The sequence below is a fragment of the Microplitis mediator genome, chromosome 9, assembly GCF_029852145.1.
Source record: "Microplitis mediator isolate UGA2020A chromosome 9, iyMicMedi2.1, whole genome shotgun sequence".
NCBI lineage: Eukaryota > Metazoa > Arthropoda > Insecta > Hymenoptera > Braconidae > Microplitis > Microplitis mediator.
In genome coordinates this window covers 596,155-616,588 of record NC_079977.1, presented here as the reverse complement: position 1 = coordinate 616,588, position 20,434 = coordinate 596,155, and positions in this window count along the sequence as shown.

Sequence of the window (20,434 nt, the reverse complement as noted above, 5' to 3'; positions counted from 1 at the left end):
AAATTTAAAAAAAAAAAAAAAAATGAAAAAAAAATTTTTTATCATTTTTTGGAGGGGGGCCGCTCTGCCCCACAAAAAAATTTTTTTTTTTCAGAATTTCGGCAAAATGTCCATAAATTTGTTCGAAATAGGACAAAAGTAAAGTGATCTTATGGTTGAAAGCCACAAAAAGTAATAATTGGCTTAGGGGGGCCGCTCTGCCCCACCCTCCCCTATATCAGTTATTAATCAGAAAATTAATTTACAATCCCGGTTATTTAGTTAGTAATTAATTTTTTTCCGACCCAAATACAAACAATGGATTTATGGTGTAATTATTACATGAGTATACTTTGGCTGAGAATACTAAGCTAAGATTCTTCTTGAGAATAAGAGGAAGAAGGTATAGATTGAGCCGAATCTTTATATCAGTCGAGTAGCCGACAAACTTTTCTGGGTTCTCCACATGTTTCAATTAGGGAATAGAAGTTGGGTAGAAAAAAAATAAAAGTCACAAATGTGAGTTGAGACAATCCTCTGGAGTCCGTAAAATCTCATGAATTCTCAACTGAATTTTTATATGACAATTTGTAAAAAATATTGCCGTCAATAAAATTTCATATTTTGGTAAAAAGAAAAATATTTTTCTAATATAGTCATGATTTTTCTGATATTATTTTCACTTTCAATTAAAAATTTAAGTTCAATTTAGCGATGGTGAACTATAGACAAAATCAATCATTACACAATCAAAGGGTACATTAATATCCGTTATCGTTTGAGTTTAGTATGTAATAATGTATGTGCATAAGTAATGACAATATAACGAGTAATTTATTGTTTCCTGATTACAGTTCACTGTTAAGTTCCGAAATAATTTAAAATTAATTCACCCATTTACTCGTTTTCAATCTGACCTATTTTCACAACATCAAATGTGAAACGTAAATATAAATATAAATTCAAATCACTACGTCATGTTATTGCACACGGCAATTTTTATCCCAATAAATTCATCGAAAACTAACAAATAGTGTACCCATGTTAAGTCTATTTTTTTTTTTTTTTTCAATTTATTTACACTAGAAAATAATATTTATAATAAATATATATTTGTCGATTAAAAAATACTTGATTGTTATCAAGATAATTTTCTATTCATTATAAATGTTAGTGCTTGTAATTAAATATTTTTTATTATTCGTATTTAACATGATCCTGAAGTTAGCAGCCATTTAAAAATTTTTGAATTTTCGTATTTCAACAAATCAATTGCGAAAAAATAAAATAAAAATATGCACATGTAGAAAATTTAAAAAACTACAAGTGCAATTTTTTCAAATATTTTTTTTTTATGTTTTATCGTCTAAAAAAAATCCAAAAATTATTAGACGTCTGCTAACTTCAGTATCATGTATTTAACTCATATTTACAAGTAAGTTAATTATCTATAAGAAAAACACATAATCTTGTCATTTTTGTTTACAGTTTCACCATTTTAAATAGACCGCCTTTTTTTAAAAACAAGCGAGAGAATTTGAAATTTAATTACTCAAATAAATTAAATAAATATTTATGATACTGAAGTTAGCAGACGTCTAATAATTTTTTGATTTTTTTTTTTAGACAATAAATCATAAAAAAAAAAAATATTTGAAAAAATTGCACTTGTAGTTTTTTAAATTTTCTACATGGGCATTTTTTTAGTTTTTGTTTTTTTGTAATTGATAAGGTGAAAAATAAAATCCGATAATTACTTATTTTAGGATCATAAATATTTTCATAAAATAAAAAAAAAAATTACCCAATTTAGTTTTATTTTCAAAAAAATTTTAATTAAAAAAATTTTTTAAATTTACTCACTCTTCCCGCCATTTTCATTCTCTGACTGCGAGTACAACACCAGCGTACATATTAATTAATTAAAATATACATGCTGACTTAAAAAATTAAATTTATACAACTTATTAATTATTACACTTCAATGAGCACGCGGGAACATTTTTTTAAATAAAAAAACACGAAGAAATATTTTTATTTGTGTACTGAAAATCCGAAAACCGACGCCACAACATTTAACACGAGAGCTAAGCCGACACTTAATTAAAATTTCAGCTCACTGATACACGTAATTTAATATTACGAAATAAGTGATTAAAAAAATAATAATTTGAAAGTAACGATTAATTAATAACTGAGTTACAAAATATATAAATTAATTATTTTAATCAGCTGATATGACAACGACAATGGAGTGGAAACTGACCCAGAACTTCCCAGAATGCTCTGCGGGAGGGAGAAGCTTCCTGCGCATGCGCAACTCACTTTGAATTTCACTGCGCAGATCATCCGAGCGTCTCTACAACTGCGCAAGTGTTTTGTCTCAAGCTTTACAGTGCCCGGGCCTTGCTCGTGATTAAATAAATAAATTAAGTATTTGTTCGTACAAACTAATTAATATTTTTGTCTCTGAATATTCTCCATCACCCAACAAACGTTTTGTGATAATAATTTTAATCGGTACGTGAAATATAAATAGATAAAAAATCATCTGATTAAATCGTGGTGTCTTTTCCATTGTCGACATACCGGGCGTCATTGTCGTTCGCTTCAATGATTTAAAATCCGGGAGAGTGAGTTTTATTAATTTCTAATTTAAATGCCCGAGTGTTTAAAAAATATGTCAGTGTGTTGTGAATAAGTGATTAGTGTGATTAGTGTATAAATTAATTTTTTTTTTACATCTCGTTGTGGCGGCATTTTTAAAAAATTTATTAGTGCAATTTAAAAAAAATATTAATTATAGATGGCGCTGCACACACGAGTCCTTTTTTAAATTTAATATCAGTGTTCAGTTTGTGTAAATTATTCAAATCAGTGTAAAAAATTGTGAATTATTTTATTAAGTGATTAGTGAGTAAATAATTTTTTTTTTACGTCCGGTAGTGCCGCGAATTTCAAAAAATTTATTAGTGCAATTTTTAAAAATATTAATTATAGATGGCGCTGCACACACGAGTCCTTTTTTAAATTTAATATCAGTGTTCAGTTTGTGTAAATTATTCAAATCAGTGTAAAAAATTGTGAATTATTTTATTAAGTGTTTAGTGAGTAAATAATTTTTTTTTACGTTCGGTAGTGCCGCGAATTTCAAAAAATTTATTAGTGCAATTTTTAAAAATATTAATTATAGATGGCGCTGCATAACCGAGTCATGTTTTAAATTTAATATCAGTGTCCAGTTTGTGTAAATTATTCAAATCAGTGTAAAAAATTGTGAATTATTTTACTAAGTGATTAGTGAGTAAATAATTTTTTTTTTTACGTTCGGTAGTGCCGCGAATTTCAAAAAATTTTTTAGTGTAATTTTTAAAAATTTGAATTACAAATCGAGTTTCGTAAGTGACTTGTATTTAAACTTAGTGTCAGTGTTCAGTTTGTGTAAATATTTGAATCAGTGTCAAATTTTGAAGTATCATTTAATTGTGTAAATTTTTGAGCTGAGCGTCGATGGACTCATGGCCGCTAAATGTAAGTTTTTTTAAAAATAATTATTTATTGATATCTAATATATTTATTACCAATGAGTTTTTGTTCATACGATTGAACAAGAATTAAAAATAAAATATATCCTGCCTTTGTTTTAAATTAAAAATTTTTATGGCGGGAAGTTTAAAAAACTAGTAACACATTGTTGCATATCGCGTGTGAGTTTATATATCTATTAAATTATGTCATGCGATCAAAAGGCATTCGTATCATGCAGATTTGTAAATAACATATATATTTATTCGTGCAAGTAGGCAATATCCGGGTGTGTTTATATATGTAACTGTCACGTGCAGTTATCAATTTAATATTAACGCTGTAATTTTATTTCGTTTATGTTTGTATGGTATAGAATTGTCACGCTATTATATCAGGGGTAGAGTTTTATTAGTAGTAATATTAATATAAGTTAAGTAGCTTTGATGACAAAATTATATGATACTAAATTTCTAAGGTTAATTTAATTTTCTGTGAGGTCTGCTGTCTATATAAAACAGTTACGTAACAAAATCTCTGAGGTAAAATGTTATTTTCTTAAAATAATAATTACCTAATAGTATTAATATTGTTCTCCATCCACGTAATTTCAAAATTAAATTTTTCTCAGGAAATTTTTTTTTAAAAACTAGATTTTTAAAAAATTATTCCATTAGTGAGTGAAAAAAAATGAGTGTGAATGTAGCAGACATCAGACAAATTTAAAATTATTAATAAATAGAGTAAATAATTAATAAAATACAATTTTAAAAAAATGCGCATTTAAAAAATTTAAAAATTATTAAGCGCATTTTTAAAAATATTATTTTTTTAAATTATTTGTTCTATTAATTTATAATTTTAAATTTGTCTGATGTCTGCTGCATTCACTCCTAAGGAAAAATAATTATATTGATTCTGCACAAGAATTATTTCCAAGTACAAATTAACCAGCAATAAAAATTTTTACTAAAAAAAAATAATCGGTGATAATGCACTTTAATAGATCCCTAGAGTAAAATAAAAAAACTTTTAATTAATTAAATTTTTAATTAAAAAATTTAAACTCATCTGACCCGAGCCAAGTTGATTAAAGTTTTCGAAATAATAATTGAAAATCCGGTAAATATATATACATTTTTATTAAATTATTTAATTGAATAAAGCGTCAGTATTTGTCGAGATTGATTCGAGCACGTTCATATATGTCTTCTGATAAACTTTGTTCTCGTAACCCCCGTCCGATTTATTTTATTAGCAACAAAAGTTTATAGGGATAACAATCTCCTGACTTGTATGGGAAAAAAAACAAGTATAGTAAGCACACGCTCAACAACTTCTTTGTACAGGTTAAATTATAAAAGTTTTAGTTACAAGACACGCAAGTGTCAAGCCACTTTTCATGAGTTATGCTAAGAAGCTGAAAGCTACCTCACTACTCACTACACATTTTAGTATTCAATCAACGTTAAAACGTTATATCTATTGACTATTTTACCCCCTCTCGAACTTCCAACCCAGCGGATCCTAATAAATTAACCTTTATTTCAAAAACTTTTAGACTTTAACATAAAAATATTTTATAGATAGTGGATTTATATTTTTAGGTCAATACAAATACCTTTTAATGGTTTATTTTTATGTATATTTATGATTAAAGCTCACATTACTCGACGTAATTTATGAAACTTTATTTTAGTAGAGTACGAAATTTAGCAAGGGTTCAATTAGTTCGATTGGATTGATAAAAAAATGTTTATTTCCATTACAACAAAAACGTTTTATTTTAATTGGAAAATTGTTTTTTTATATTTTATGGAAAACAAATAAAGTCAAAATATTTCTGACAAATTTAACGTCAGTCATTTTTCAATAACTCGGATACATTTTTTTTTAACGCTGTCTGGTCTATTTTATCTTTTACGAGCTACTAAACGCCAGCAAAAAATAATAAAAAAAAATTTACTAGCTTGTAAAACCTCAAAACTGTCTAAATATTTTTTTCTTTTGTAAAAAAAGATTTTTAAAAATAATTCCTGGTTATTAAATTCATAAAAGTTTTACGTTAATGAATGAATTAACTTAAATAATTGACGTAATTAAAAGTAATCTAAATCATTTTCCGAGTCTAAAGAAAAAGAGCTAAAAGGATTTAAAAAAAAGAAAAGTATATATTAGCGGATTTAAAGCTGAGGATCATCGCGGTTGACTCGAAGCCACAAACCACATTTTACTCACGTGTCCCAAGGGATGGGCATAAAATTTTCACCACTATTCTCTAACTATTCACTAGCGTAAGTTATAAAAACCCTTACTTACGTGTCGTGAATCTCAATTACGCGTCGGAGTAGACATTTATCTTTAAAGCTTTATAGTTATTCTCAACACTAAATTTATCACTCTCATTTAATTAACACTACGGGTTAACACAAAAATTATAAAATATTATTACTCATAATCTTTGTTTCAAATAATTATTACTACCTTGTAAAAAATCCGAATTTTCCAACAGAATTTACTCCTTAAGCTTCGGAGTTAAGAAAAATTTTTTTGTCCCTTGCATTTCTTTTTGGGGTTTTTTTATAGATTAGGTCAATAAAACTTCCCCTCAGAGTAAATTTTACTCCAAGTAGATTAAATAAATAAAAAATGACCCGATCCGCTCTCGGTCCGCATGAGTTCCACACTGAATCCGCACATGGTTTTTTCGCTTATATCACATTAGTAGGACTTATAGATCGACTTGAACATATTTGTGCGGGTATTTATGAACTTTCCAAAGTGTAACCATAAAATTCCGACATTTTCTTTTATTCGGATTTTTTTATGGATTAGGACAATAAAACTTCCTCTCAGAGTAAATTTTATTCTGAGGGAATGAAATAAATAAAAAATTACTCGATCCGCTCTCGATCTGCATGAGTTCCGCACTGAATCCGCACAGCGTTTTTTCGCTTAGATCACATTAGTAGGACTTATAGATCGACTTGAACATATTTGTGTGGGTATTTATGAACTTTCCAAAGTGTAACCATAAAATTCCGGCATTTTCTTTTATTCGAATTTTTTTATGGATTAGGACAATAAAACTTCCCCTCAGAGTAAATTTTACTCCAAGTAGATTAAATAAATAAAAAATTACCCGATCCGCTCTCGATCCGCATGAGTTCCGCACTGAATCCGCACAGCGTTTTTTCGCTTATATTACATTAGTAGGACTTATAGATCGACTTGCACATATTTGTGTGGGTATTTATGAACTTTCCAAAGTGTAACCATAAAATTCCGACATTTTATTTTATTCGAGTGGCTGGAAATATCTGTGGCTTTCTTAGTAAGAGGTTGCCAAAATTTAAAAAAACCTTAAAGCTTTTAGATTATAGACTTGATATTATATATAGTCAATAACCTTTATCGGTTTTCGAATAAGACCCTGGCAATTTCTCAGTTTGTAAAAGCTTTGCGGGACATTACGACGTGACTGGAGCACTAAACTCACTAAGTCAAGTTAAATGACCGTCTCAAGTATATCAAGTGATTCTTATAATAAAATCAATTATAACAAATGTATCAATAAAAATTTGATACATTTTCTCGGTCAAATAAATCAAAATTCAAATAAATGAGGGGATTTTTTAAAAATGACAGGTTTAAAGCTCCGAAATTCTGACAAATTCGATTTTATTTATAGAGAAGAATTTTTTAAAAATGATCAAATTTATAATTTAGTTTTTGTGACAAAATAATAAGAATATTGATAAAAAGGGTGAATAAAAAAATGCCACTGACGACTTTTGAGGAAATTGAATTTTTAAAGACTGTCACGCTTTTCTCTAAAATCAAGTTATATCAGCTGCTAAGAGCGGGCGAGTATATAAAATTGACACTCGATAAAATGAATAACTCGTCGTACACGAGAGTGAACACGTGTAAGGATGGAACAAAAAAAAGTAAATAAAATAGAAAGAGAATTTATTTTCGTAAAAAAAAATAATGATAACCACTTTTGTTATTAAGATAATATTTTTACAAAATTCAATATTTTTTTAATTGACAAAGAAAATTAAATTTTTCATTACTCTGCTCTTTGAAATAACACTGAGGGTAAACAAAAGAATTTATAGTATATATATGTAATATATATTAGCGGGTGGTTTGTTATTACATTGAGAATATGAAAAAAGTAAAATCGAAAAATTGAAAAACGTGAATGACGGGACAAAAATGAGGAACAAGAGTAACCAGAGATAAAGTCACCGAACCGAAGAGAAAGATGGCCTACAGGCAACTGAGGTGTGACAACAATGAAGTCCAATAAAGTGGAACTAACATGTAATATTTGAGGCGAGATTACAAAAAGCTATAGCGTTTAAATAATAAATTTTTTTTTTTATTAAGCTAAATGTCCCAATTATCGACTCGCGATAAAAAATTTAATCCATAATTTCGTAAATGTCGAAAAATTTTCAAATTAATTTATCACGCATCTGATTTATACTTTTGTTTAAAACTTTTAAAAGTCGTAATAAATTTTTTAAACTCAACACAACTGTAAATTAAACCCAAAACTTCGGCAATAATAAAAAAAAAAGAATATAATTATAATAATGAAAAAAAAAACAATGTATTTATACCCTGGGGTATATTCACCCTCGACGCGAAATTTTTCAATGAATACAAAGAGAAAAATGTTATAATTTACGGGTTTTTATTAATGACAAAAAAGTGGTTTGTGTCGTAGCTGGTGCTTATACTAACGGTTCGATAGCTGAGACAACAACTTAAAGAGCTTGTCTGTATATTTATATGTATATTTTATATCATTTTTCATCTTATTACCCAGAGGAAAATGAAAGGTGAAAAGGTTTGAATTCTCGCCAAGTATTTCAACGAGTTCAGTCAATTGTATTTTTCCGGTGACGTTGACTTTTATGCGAATGGAAATCCATTGGAGTGCATTTGGAAAAGCGAATTGAAAGTATCTTCAACTTGTATGGGAATTTTATGCATCCGTAACTTCTCAAAGTGTAACTAAGACTTTTGTATATTCATAAATCTCTCAATATATATCCAAATCCTTATATATACAAATCTACCAGAAAATAAATAAGTTTAAAATTTTTTTTGTAATTGCCGCCAAAAAATCCATTTTAAATTAAATAAATCTTCAATTTTTGAAATTCACCCCCACCACTAATAATAATTAATTTTAAAAAAACCTAGAAATCTACTTTTTTAAATTTGTCTGCCCAAAATAAATTTACTCTCCTTAAATTCTGAGCCTCATTCATACCCAGCTTCTATTGCTACCATTCAAATAAATCCGTCCAATAATTATTGATGAGTTTTCAATATTTAATTTCCGGAAGCTCAAAAGACAATTAAAAATTTTCGGATTTTTTTTTCAACAAATCAATTACAAAAAAATTATAAATAAAAATATGCACATGTAGAAAATTATAAAAACTACAGGTGCAATTTTTTCAAATTTTTTTTTTTTATAATTTACCGTCTAAAAGAAAATCCAAAAATTATTAGACGTCGGCTAACTTCAGTATTATAATTTATTTATCAAACCACAAAAATTACCGAAAAATTTTTTATTAACGCAAATGATTAAAAAAAAGAAAATAAATAAATATTTGTCTCGACTATCGGTATCGCCCGTGTAATTGGATTCGTTGTGATTATGTAGGGCAGACATTGAACGATCACCGCAACTTTAAAAGCTTCTCCACCCCCTTCTTACTTATATACCGTACACTCGGTCGTCGTGAGTCTTATCGGAAAAAACAACACTACTGAACACAGCCGAGTACACTGTACTCTACGTCACACGAGTGTGTACTTACCTTTCTACTTTACCAATCTATGTACATCAGCATAAATCTAGGTCGGACAGAATTTATTAATAAACCTACACATACTTAAATATATATTGCCGAGTTTGGGTAAAAGCACCAACAAGTAATCTCCTCAGACTTGTCATCAAAATTTACTTTTTTAAAAAAATTTTTTACATTTTTAATACACTTTCATTATGCTATTGAACTTTAGTTTCATTGTTTAAAAAAAAAAAATTCAATTACAGTCTAGTTAGTGATTGAAAATTTTATTTTTATTGCGTTTAAATTTTAACGATCGAGCGGTAAAAAAAATAAACTTTTTTTTATTTTAAAAGGATTAAAAAAAAATTTTATTTTTATCCGAGGATATTTGATATTCAAAAAATGGCAAATGAATTCCAGTACTCAGTGCATAATTATTTTCAAATTTAAAAAATTGTGATTTTGTTTCATAATCAGACTGAAAAATTCATTAATCATTTTTGATAAAAATTTTTAACCCCACTCACGTTTTTTATCACATGAAATGTAACATCGAGTTTTAAAGTAAACAAAAAAAGTTTGATTAAATTTACAAATTAACTGAATATATGAATTAAAAAAATTAGAGGATTAAAATACAAGCTGAGCTTGCTACACGAATAAGTAATAGCTTTAATGCTAGGCAATTTGATCCTTTGTATCCTCTCAATATACTAAATATTACTACATATATTATATATATATATATACATATAGACATAGATTTTGTACTATAAACTATGCTAAAACCTTAATCCTCAATCCTCTGACATTTAAAATCATTAATAAATTTTATCCATATATATATATATATATATATATATATATATATTGCGACATTATAAAATAATATATATGTATATATATTAAATTTTAATCGTCAGAGTACATAGCAAATCAATCAAGTGCAGAATCTCTATATACATATATATATCTATATATAAGAGGTATAAATTTATACAGATCGGCAAGATTAAACATAAAGTTTCAGTGAACTGATATAATCTTAATACTTGAGCCGTCTTATAAACTTGAATTGCAAAATATATCTTAATCAACTTAAATCAAACTTTCAGTATAATTAAATTTTAAATTCTTATCAAATTACACTGAGAGAAAAATAACTTTTAGAAGTATTGTATTTTCTTCCGAAAAAATTATGATATTAGAAATTTTCTATTGAATTTATTTCCGGTGGAAAAATTTTACGTTTCTACGGAAAATCATTTTATTAATCGAAGTATTCTGAGTTTAATTCAAGATTTGCTGATCTTCATTTTTTGATCAGTGTATCAGATTATTTATATTAATTTCATTTAAACTTTTAATTTATTCATAAAAAAAAATTTTTTACCAGCGTGTTTTACATTTTATGTTATTTTTCATGAAGTTTTTCAAGTTAACGTGATACGTGACGGAAATGAAAAAATTGAGATAAAATATAGTTTGAATGTAAATTTAATATTGATGGTGCATGTCTGCGTGGATATCGACATGCATTTTTGTTAAGAACCGTTTACAGGAACTCCGAGTATATGTTATTATTATTATTATTATTGTTTTTGGCCTTATTTCCGTTACTGATGCTGGTGACGTTTTAAACTTGTGTCTGATTTAATTTAAAAGTTAGCTTAGCGAGCACAATGTGTGTTAGTTGGATGAGATAACATTGATTAGGATTTGTTAATGTCGAAGTTACTGTTTATATAATAATTAAAACTTGAAATAATTAAAATCTGGTTTTGTAAACAGGGTCAGAGGGACACGGAAATAGAAGTCGTGTAATGCTACACGGAGAAAAAAATATAGTAAAAATTACAATACTATAGTAAAATTTACTAACAGATATGAAAAAATACATTCTGTATTGTAATTATTACTAAACGTTTAGTAAAATTTACTAGTTAGTAATAATTACATAATAAGATATTAAAAATTACTATACGTAATGTATTTTTTGCTAAGACGATTATATTTTTTACTATTTGTATAGTAAATTTTACTATCAAGTTCTATTAATAAATACAAATTTAAGAAAGTAAATTTTCTAATACAATATAGGATTTGTTACTATACAAAATATTGAAAATTACTATACGCAATGTATTTTTTGCTAACACGATTATATTTTTTTACTATCTGTATAGTAAATTCTAGTATGTATAGATAAAATTAAAAGTTGGTGGGGATAGCATATACAAAGATGTATTACAAGTTCTGAAACTTTTGTTCAAAGGACACATCGGGCCGTCAGACATGGGAAAGAACTCGCGCGCGGGAGATCAGGGTTCGAATCTCGGTTGAATCAAGTGATTTTTTAAAAAACAAAAATCCACACCAACACCAATACAGATGACAGAAATAATAATTATAATAATCAATAATAATAAAAAGTTGAAAAACTATTAAAAATTGAATTTAATTTTTTTCCATTCTAATATAGTAAAATTTACTAAACAGGATAGTAAAATTTACTAAATGGGATAGTAAAATTTACTAAACGACTTGTAAAATATGCTAATCTGTTTATGAATTTTTCATATAAATCATAAGTGTTTTAAGATTACTATCCAAATTTAGTAATTATTCTCATATTTTTTAGTAAAATTTACTATAGTTTCATCTCCGTGTATAGTTGTCTATATAAATTTTAATTTTTTTTTATGAGGCTTTTACATAATTAATAAATTTAATTTTTTGTCACACGTAATAATTTTCTGCAGCGGTAATTGTTCTAATTACGGATATGTTTAAATTACAATAGAAAAACTATTTTCGGCATCTATTCGTCATGAGATTTATTTCATACGCGTATAGTAGAAAGTCGGGTAAAATGGCTCACCTGAAATACTGATAAATTTTTTAATGACTAAATATTCATTCATTGTTACTCCAATTATTATTAGTAATTTAATTTTTGAAAAATATCCATTTTTGGGCAGGAAAAAAAATTTTTTTTAAATTTGAACTCGACATGTGTTGCATTAATAAATATTGAATAATATTTTTCTATAAATATTAAAGTTTATCTTAAAATATATATCGATTTCCGCTCAATGTTAAATAAAATGGTAATCGGTAATCGGTAAACGGTTAAATATTTAAAAAAATATGAAACTTTAACCGAATGTAAAAAGCGGATATCCGAGTTAACTTCTGGGTTTAATTTTATACTTGTTGGTTTTAAACTTTTTTTATGATCAACTTATTTACATACATCTAAATGCATTGTACGGGTGAAAGTCTCGAGTTAAAATAACTTGAATAATTCACATCTGAAAATATAAAAAAAAAAAAAAAAAAAAAAAAAAAAACGAAACAATATTTAGATAAAAAAAAATTGAGTCGGAAAAAAAATTTCTTATCAATAACAATCCAATTACCTCAGCACTTTTTTGTATTTTCCACTTGACGTGAGCTCAAATACTAAAAAATAATATTTTATTTGCTTATACTACAATTTGATACGTGATTTTTCATTTTTTTTCTCACTACAAACGTGGAAATAAAATCGCGATTAAATTTTTCAAATTATATCGAGATTTTAAAACAAATCAAAATTGTTGCACATCATCGAAGTTAAATAAAATGATATATAAATCGGTTGTGGGATTTAATAAAAATAAATCTCATATATTTTGTCCTTCATATTAGCAGTGAAAAATAATAATAATAGTTTTTAAAAAAATAAATCGTTTGTTTAATGAATAAATCAAAGATTTCCCGTGGGAAATTTCTTGTATTTGCAGTGTTGATTTTTTTTAAAAATGTTTTTCAGCTGCATTAGTAGTAATTTCGGTCGCTGATTTCTTAAGGGATTTATTAACAATAGACAACTGTACCATAATTACAAAACTTTTTTTTTTTTCAATGAATTCCTCGACTTTGATCGCGACTTTGATTTAAAAAAATATATTCACTATTACCAGCTTATTTTTTGAATAGGAAAGAGAAAGGGGAGAGAAAGAGGGAAGCGTGAGTCTTAAATTTTTTTTTCAATGCATAAATGTGTAGTTACTAACATTTAACGTAAATCAATAATGCCGATCAGTGTCAAAGGTAACTTTAGATGACAGTACAACCTTATAACCACCGGTTGTATTCAACGCAGCTGATAAATAATATTCAATGATATCAATTATCTTTTATTCGTTTCTGTTAATTAAATTATAATATTTTTTTACTCTCTAAATTTGAATTAGTGATTTTTCACTAATTTCAAGTGAATATTCACTAATTGTCAATGCTACAATCGTACCACGCAGAATTAGTGAATATTCACTAAATGAATATGTGAATATTGGAATTCACTGATTTGATAAGTGAATATGAAAATCCACTAAATTGAAAAGTGAATATGGGAATCCACTGATTTCATCGGTGAAAAAAAATATTATATTGCGAAAAAAAATATAAGACACTTGTAATTAGATCCGAAAAGTGGTTAATGTATTAGAATCATTACTTAGAGGAAGTATACATGATTTTGATTGATGAAAAAATCCCGGTGACTGCTGGGCTCGAACCTGCATCCTTCCGATTCAAAGTCTTTGATGCTATCCACTGCGCTGACCTACGCATGTGATCGCGTGAGTGTAAATAGTATATTCGTTATGATACCAAACAATAACTGATGAAGAAATAAAAAATCCGTGATGTTATGATTGACGTACTCTTCATATAAATATATTATTGTTCTGTACTTCTATTTTTTTTTATTTTGAAAGTTTTTTATTAAAATTTTTAAAAATAGCACCGTAATTATTAATTATATTTATATCTAGTAAAATATTTAATTATTTGCTATTTAAAGTTACTAGTGAAATTGTGTAATTCATAAATTAAGAAGTGAATAACAGTTTGACTTGTAGAAATTATGAAAATATCGGTAGTTCAGTAGTGAAAATCACTAATTTGCTAGTGAAAATTATAGTACTAAATTTATTAGTGAGAATTCACTAATTTGTTATTTAAATACACTGATTATGTAGTTAATACTGCTTCACTAACGTAATTAATGAAATTTCCACTAATTCATGTTTAGAGAGTACTATAAAAAAAAAAATGAAACTTATAAAGTTAAATTTCTTTTATTTAAAATAAAATAATGATAAAAAGCTATTGTCAATTGTTAACACCTCTTTGATTAATTAAATTTCTAAAAATTATAGTTGAATGTGAAAGCGAGGTCGTCGTGTATGAATGACACAATAATGAGTCAATAATTGGTTGTATTCAGCTCTACGTTCATTCAATAAAGAAGCGAGAGCACAATTAAGTCAATTATAATAATTATCAAGCAATTAAATAAATTATAATTAATCCGTGAAAAAAAAAATATTAACAAATGCATGTAAATTTATATGCTAATATTTTTTTACCTTGAAAAATAAATGCGGACGAGCTTATTGTCATTATGGAAATTTTTAAAAGAAATACAAAATATACTAAAGTAGATATAAACTTTTAGCGAGTACTTATCAAAAGTCTTGTTACTTTTCAAAGAATTTTATATTAGGCTGAAAAATAGAAGATGGGCTTTACCTGTTTCTTTTTTTTTTGTTTTGTTTTAGTAATTTTTTTTTAGTTTTTTATTTTAACCCTTGAGAGTTTGATATCAGAAATACGCTTCAAGTTTCGTTTTTAACGATGACATTATACAAGGGCCTGTTGCATCTTTTGAAACTATCACCTCAGGCAATCTAATCTCGTCGAGTTACCTCGTCTTTAATTTTTTTTTTTAAATTTCGAATCTCTTTTGTTAAAATTTCTTTTGTCGTATTATGGTTTAATTTTATCATTTAATTAGAAAAAAAAATGTAAATTTAAAAAAATAAAAATAATTTAACCTGAAATTTAAATCACGAATCTGTCCTACAGTGATTGCTTTTTTGGTTGATGGTTAGAAAAGATAAACTAATAGAGTTGTGAAACAAATAGTGGAGTGGGTTGAAAATAGTCGGATCCGAGTTTTATTCAATTAGTGAAAGTTTGTGCAAGTTTTAAGCTCGGCGGTCTGTGAAAGTAAGAGACTAAAAATAAAATAAAAGTGAAATAGAACTATCAGTAGAATGGTACTTATAATCACTTGAGAACACATATATCTATATACATATGTATATCGAATAAATCCCAGTAAAAATAATTGACGAATTTATTTATTTCCAATCGTTGATTTTTGAAAATCAATTTTTGTCCATGAATACATTTTTTTATTTTAATTGGCTTACAAATTACTCTGACAAGAGTTTGGCCAATTATTTTTTTTTTTTCAAGGAATTATATTTCAAAAATACGAAAAAGTACTCAGATACAGTACAGCGGGTGACAGAAATTAATTTATTACGTTTATAAGTACTCGGGTAAGAAAATTTCAAGTAAAAAAAAACAATAAAATTTTTTTTAAACCAAGAAACCACCCGGGTAGTGAACACGAGGCCGAAAACTACACGGAGAAAAAAATATAGTAAATTTTACTAAAAAATATGAGAATAATTTCCAAATTTGGATAGTAATCTTGAAACGCTTATGATTTATATCAAAAATTCATGAACAAATTAGTATATTTTACAAGTCGTTTAGTAAATTTTACAATCCCATTCAGTAAATTTTACTATCCCGTTTAGTAAATTTTACTATATTAGAATGGAAAAAAATAAAATTAAATTTTTAATTGTTTTTCATCTTTTTATTATTATTGATTATTATTATTATTATTATTTCTGTCATCTGTATTGGAGTTGGTGTGGATTTTTGTTTTTTAAAAAATCACTTGATTCAACCGAGATTCGAACCCTGATCTCCCGCGCGCGAGTTCTTTCCTATGTCTGACGGCCCAATGTGACCTTTGAACAAAAGTTTCAGAACTTGTAATACATCTTTGTATATGCTATCCCCACCAACTTTTAATTTTATCTATACATAGTAGAATTTACTATACAGATAGTAAAAAAATATAATCGTGTTAGCAAAAAATACATTGCGTATAGTAATTTTTAATATTTTGTATAGTAACAAATCCTATATTGTATTAGAAAATTTACTTTCTTAAATTTGTATTTATTAATAGTACTTGATAGTAAAATTTACTATACAAATAGTAAAAAATATAATCGTCTTAGCAAAAAATACATTACGTATAGTAATTTTTAATATTTTATTATATAATTATTACTAACTGGTAAATTTTACTAAACGTTTAGTAATAATTACAATACAGAATGTATTTTTTCATATCTGTTAGTAAATTTTACTATAGTATTGTAATTTTTACTATACTTTTTTCTCCGTGTATCGTATGAGTCGAAATTTGGCCTAAAAATAGTCGAAACTAATCTGATTTAATTCATCGGCCAAATATCAGAAAATTTTTGGCCTCTTTCAATAAAATTCTACGGCTTTGACGTGATTTCGGCAAAATTTAGCCTCTTCATACTTTTCTCGTGGTATTTCCGGCGAAATATTTTCTACCCGGGTGAAAATAAGGCAATTTATAATTCAATAAAGATAAATCTCTTGTTGAAGTATGTTACAAGAGACTTTTCATAGATAAAATAATTTGGTGTGAAAGTTGTGAGTATATATAAATATAGCGGGTGATATTTACCCCCCGTTAGCAATTACCCCACTCGCCCCTGTCTCGTAGATAAGATTTAACGTATCGAAAAATTTACCGGGAAAAGTAGAGCAAGCTTGGCGCCCTCGAGTTTTGTAAAAGGAGTATATGCTACAAAGTGAGAATTTAAATCCAAGACTTTAATAAAGACTTGCTTTGAGCCGTCTCAATGCAATATATTAAAACATTCCATTTAGTTTTTAAATTATTTTATTATAAATCAATACCCAGTATTCAACGCGACAATTTCTTACGAGCTAAATTTCTTTATCTAAGTAATTAGTAGTATGAAAAAAAATAAATTATAAATCTCATAAAAATATTTAAATATAAATTGTATTTATTTTACACAATTTACTGCACACGTAAAATTATAACAAGAAAAAAAAATGAAATTACGTCAACGGATGAAAATTTAATTTACGTGGTCATTTCCATACCTCGAATAAATTTTACACAATTTATTTTTTAAACCATAGTCGAGGGTCTGGTCTGACTGCACGCGTACTGTTTTCACTTTTTATTTAAATAGAATAAAATAAAAATAAATAATAATAATAATTTACATACAAAAGAATTTTTTCACAATTGTATCAGCCTCGTGTTTAATTTTTTTGTGTAATTAAATAAATTACCGCAGCTTTAACTATTAAAAAAAATATATATAAAACATAATAAATAATCAAATTAAAAAAAAAAAATTCTGATATTTAATTAATTTATTTATTTATTTATAAAGTGTCGATAGTCGTTCGTTTATTTAATTCTTTTTTTTTAAACTGACGGCGGGAATTTAAACAGTTTGCGTGCAGTTTATTTAAATGCGACAAAAGTAACATGTCCAAGTTGTGTGTGTGTTATATAAAATTGTCGGAATGTGTTTAACCACTAAAATAACTGCACACTAGACCGTATTTACGTACACTGAAGGTGCTCGGTTTACTTTTTCCGTAATTTTTTTTTTTTCTTTTTTTTAATGTGTTCATTTCGTTCACATTGTTCGTTTTAGTGGTTAACGTGCAACATTCTTATGTATTTAAATATTACATGTTACATTAAAGTGAATTAATATACTTATTATATAGTTCAGTTATTATTGCCGCTGTTACTTTGAGTGTTGTATTTAATTTACATAACAAATAGAATTTTATTTTTAAATTTTATTATAAATATAAATATCAATACACGGAAAGAAAATTATGGCAGCGGTTCCCATAATTCTGTGAAATTTTTTCCTATACCATCATAGGAATTACGACCATAAGTTATGGGAGCGGTTCCTATAATTATAGGAATGTTTCCCATAATTATAGGAATAGTTCCTATAATTATGGGAATGATACCCATAACACTATAGGAATGGTTCCTATAATTATAGGAATGGTTCCTATAATTTATAGGAATACTTTCTATAATATTATGGGAATCATTCCTATAATTTATGGGAATGGTTCCTATAATTTATAGGAACCATTCCCATATTATTATGGGAATGGTTCCCATATTATCATGAAAAAATTAATTTAAAGAAGTTCGGTAATCACTTCTACAAAACACATAAATATTATTAAACATAAAAACAAAAATTCAAACATTGAAAAAAAAAATCGTATTTGGCAAAAAAACATTAAAATTTTTAACAAGAATTTTTTGTCAGCACAAAACATTCAAGAAAATTCAAATTTTGGGAAATTTCTGCACTATTGTGCAAAAAAAAAATTTTATGATATTATAGGGATGGTTCCCATAACATTATGGGAAAATTTCCCATAATATTATAGGAATAGTTCCTATACCAATATAGGAACCATTCCTATAGTAGTATAGGTACTATTCCCATACCATTATGGGAACCATTCCCATAATGCATAGGAAAACTTCCCATAATTTTCTTTCCGTGTAGTTAGTTCTTTTCAAAATATATATACTGGAGCAGTGATATAATATTTTTTTTTAATGATCCTGAAGTTAGCAGACATTTAAAAAATTTTTGAATTTTCGTTTTTCAATAAATCAACTGCAAAAAAATAATATAAAAATATGCACATGTAGAAAATTTAAATAACTACAGGTGCATTTTTTTCAAATATTTTTTTTAAAATTTTTTATCGTCTAAAAAAAATCCAAAAATTATTAGGCGTCTGCTAACTTCAGTATCATTTTTTTTTATGATAAAATTCGATTTAAATTTCTGCCCGGCCCGAAATCTCGTCATAAATTCTAAAAAATTTTTCGGCCGTAATTCCTACTGTCATAAATTTCGAAAATTAATTTTTTTCGCTCCAGTTTCAAATTTGTATTCAGACATTTTTTATAATTAAAATAACAACAAAAGAATTTTCTTAAAAAAAAAAAAAAAGGACTAATAAAGACTCCTCTTTCATGAAAATCAATAAATGCAGAGTGAAAAAAAAATAACAATTAAGACAAAACAAAAAAATTTTTATAGTTCATAAATGTCAAGAGTCTTATATAAAATATATGCATATATATTTATAAAAAATGATAAAAAAAAAACCTTGAGTTTCATCTAGTGACTTAGTTATTGTCTTATGACATTTGTAAAGAAAATATGTCACTTGACAAAAAAGCATCGCACGAAAAAAGTTACAGCGCAACGAGAAGAAAAAAAAAATTTTTCACAACAAAGAAGTAACGAAAAATATTTTATATCTTCTCACAGTCCATATATACTGAAAGAGTATACATTAAGTATAAGTACTGTATACATTTGTCCTTGGTCTCATAGCTGAGAGTTTAAAATTTACTCACAAATGGATGTACTGAGTTGTGTATCGTCATATATCCTCGAGTTTAAATACCTTTCGAGATTCAAATGTTGGCGCGATTCCATGGATTTTATGACTATACAATCCACATACCTTCATTTATATATGCATATATATTTATGTAGACACAATGTCGCAAAGTTTGCGATTTTTTTTAGTCAAGATTTTTTTTTTGTTCCTGTACTTTCTTTAGATTTTTTATAACCAGACAAGTAGTATAGACACAAGAGTATAAGTCCACATATCAATACCAGTATCATGCTGGTAGGTTACACGCGGATCAACGATTTCACGATGGCTTTTCAAACTAAGAGTACACATACTCGTATATATAAATATACATCTATATATATAGAGGGTGTGTGGGCGCTGGGTTAAAGAACGAATGCTGGGCTCTTATTTTCTGTATACAGTCTGTTGACTCGGGTCAAACATTTATATAAGATTAATATAATACTATCTGGAATGATAGAGGGCTGGAGTGTAGTAATACCGATAATTATTGTTTAATAATCCTCGACTAACGAGGTGTTTACTCGTGAGCAAATAACATTTCGTGTAGATTGTTGATATTATTTTGATTTAGATTAATTGTTCAATTCAGAGGTGCGCTAAAATTTTTATATTTTTTTTTTAAATTGATATCAGTATTAGAGTGG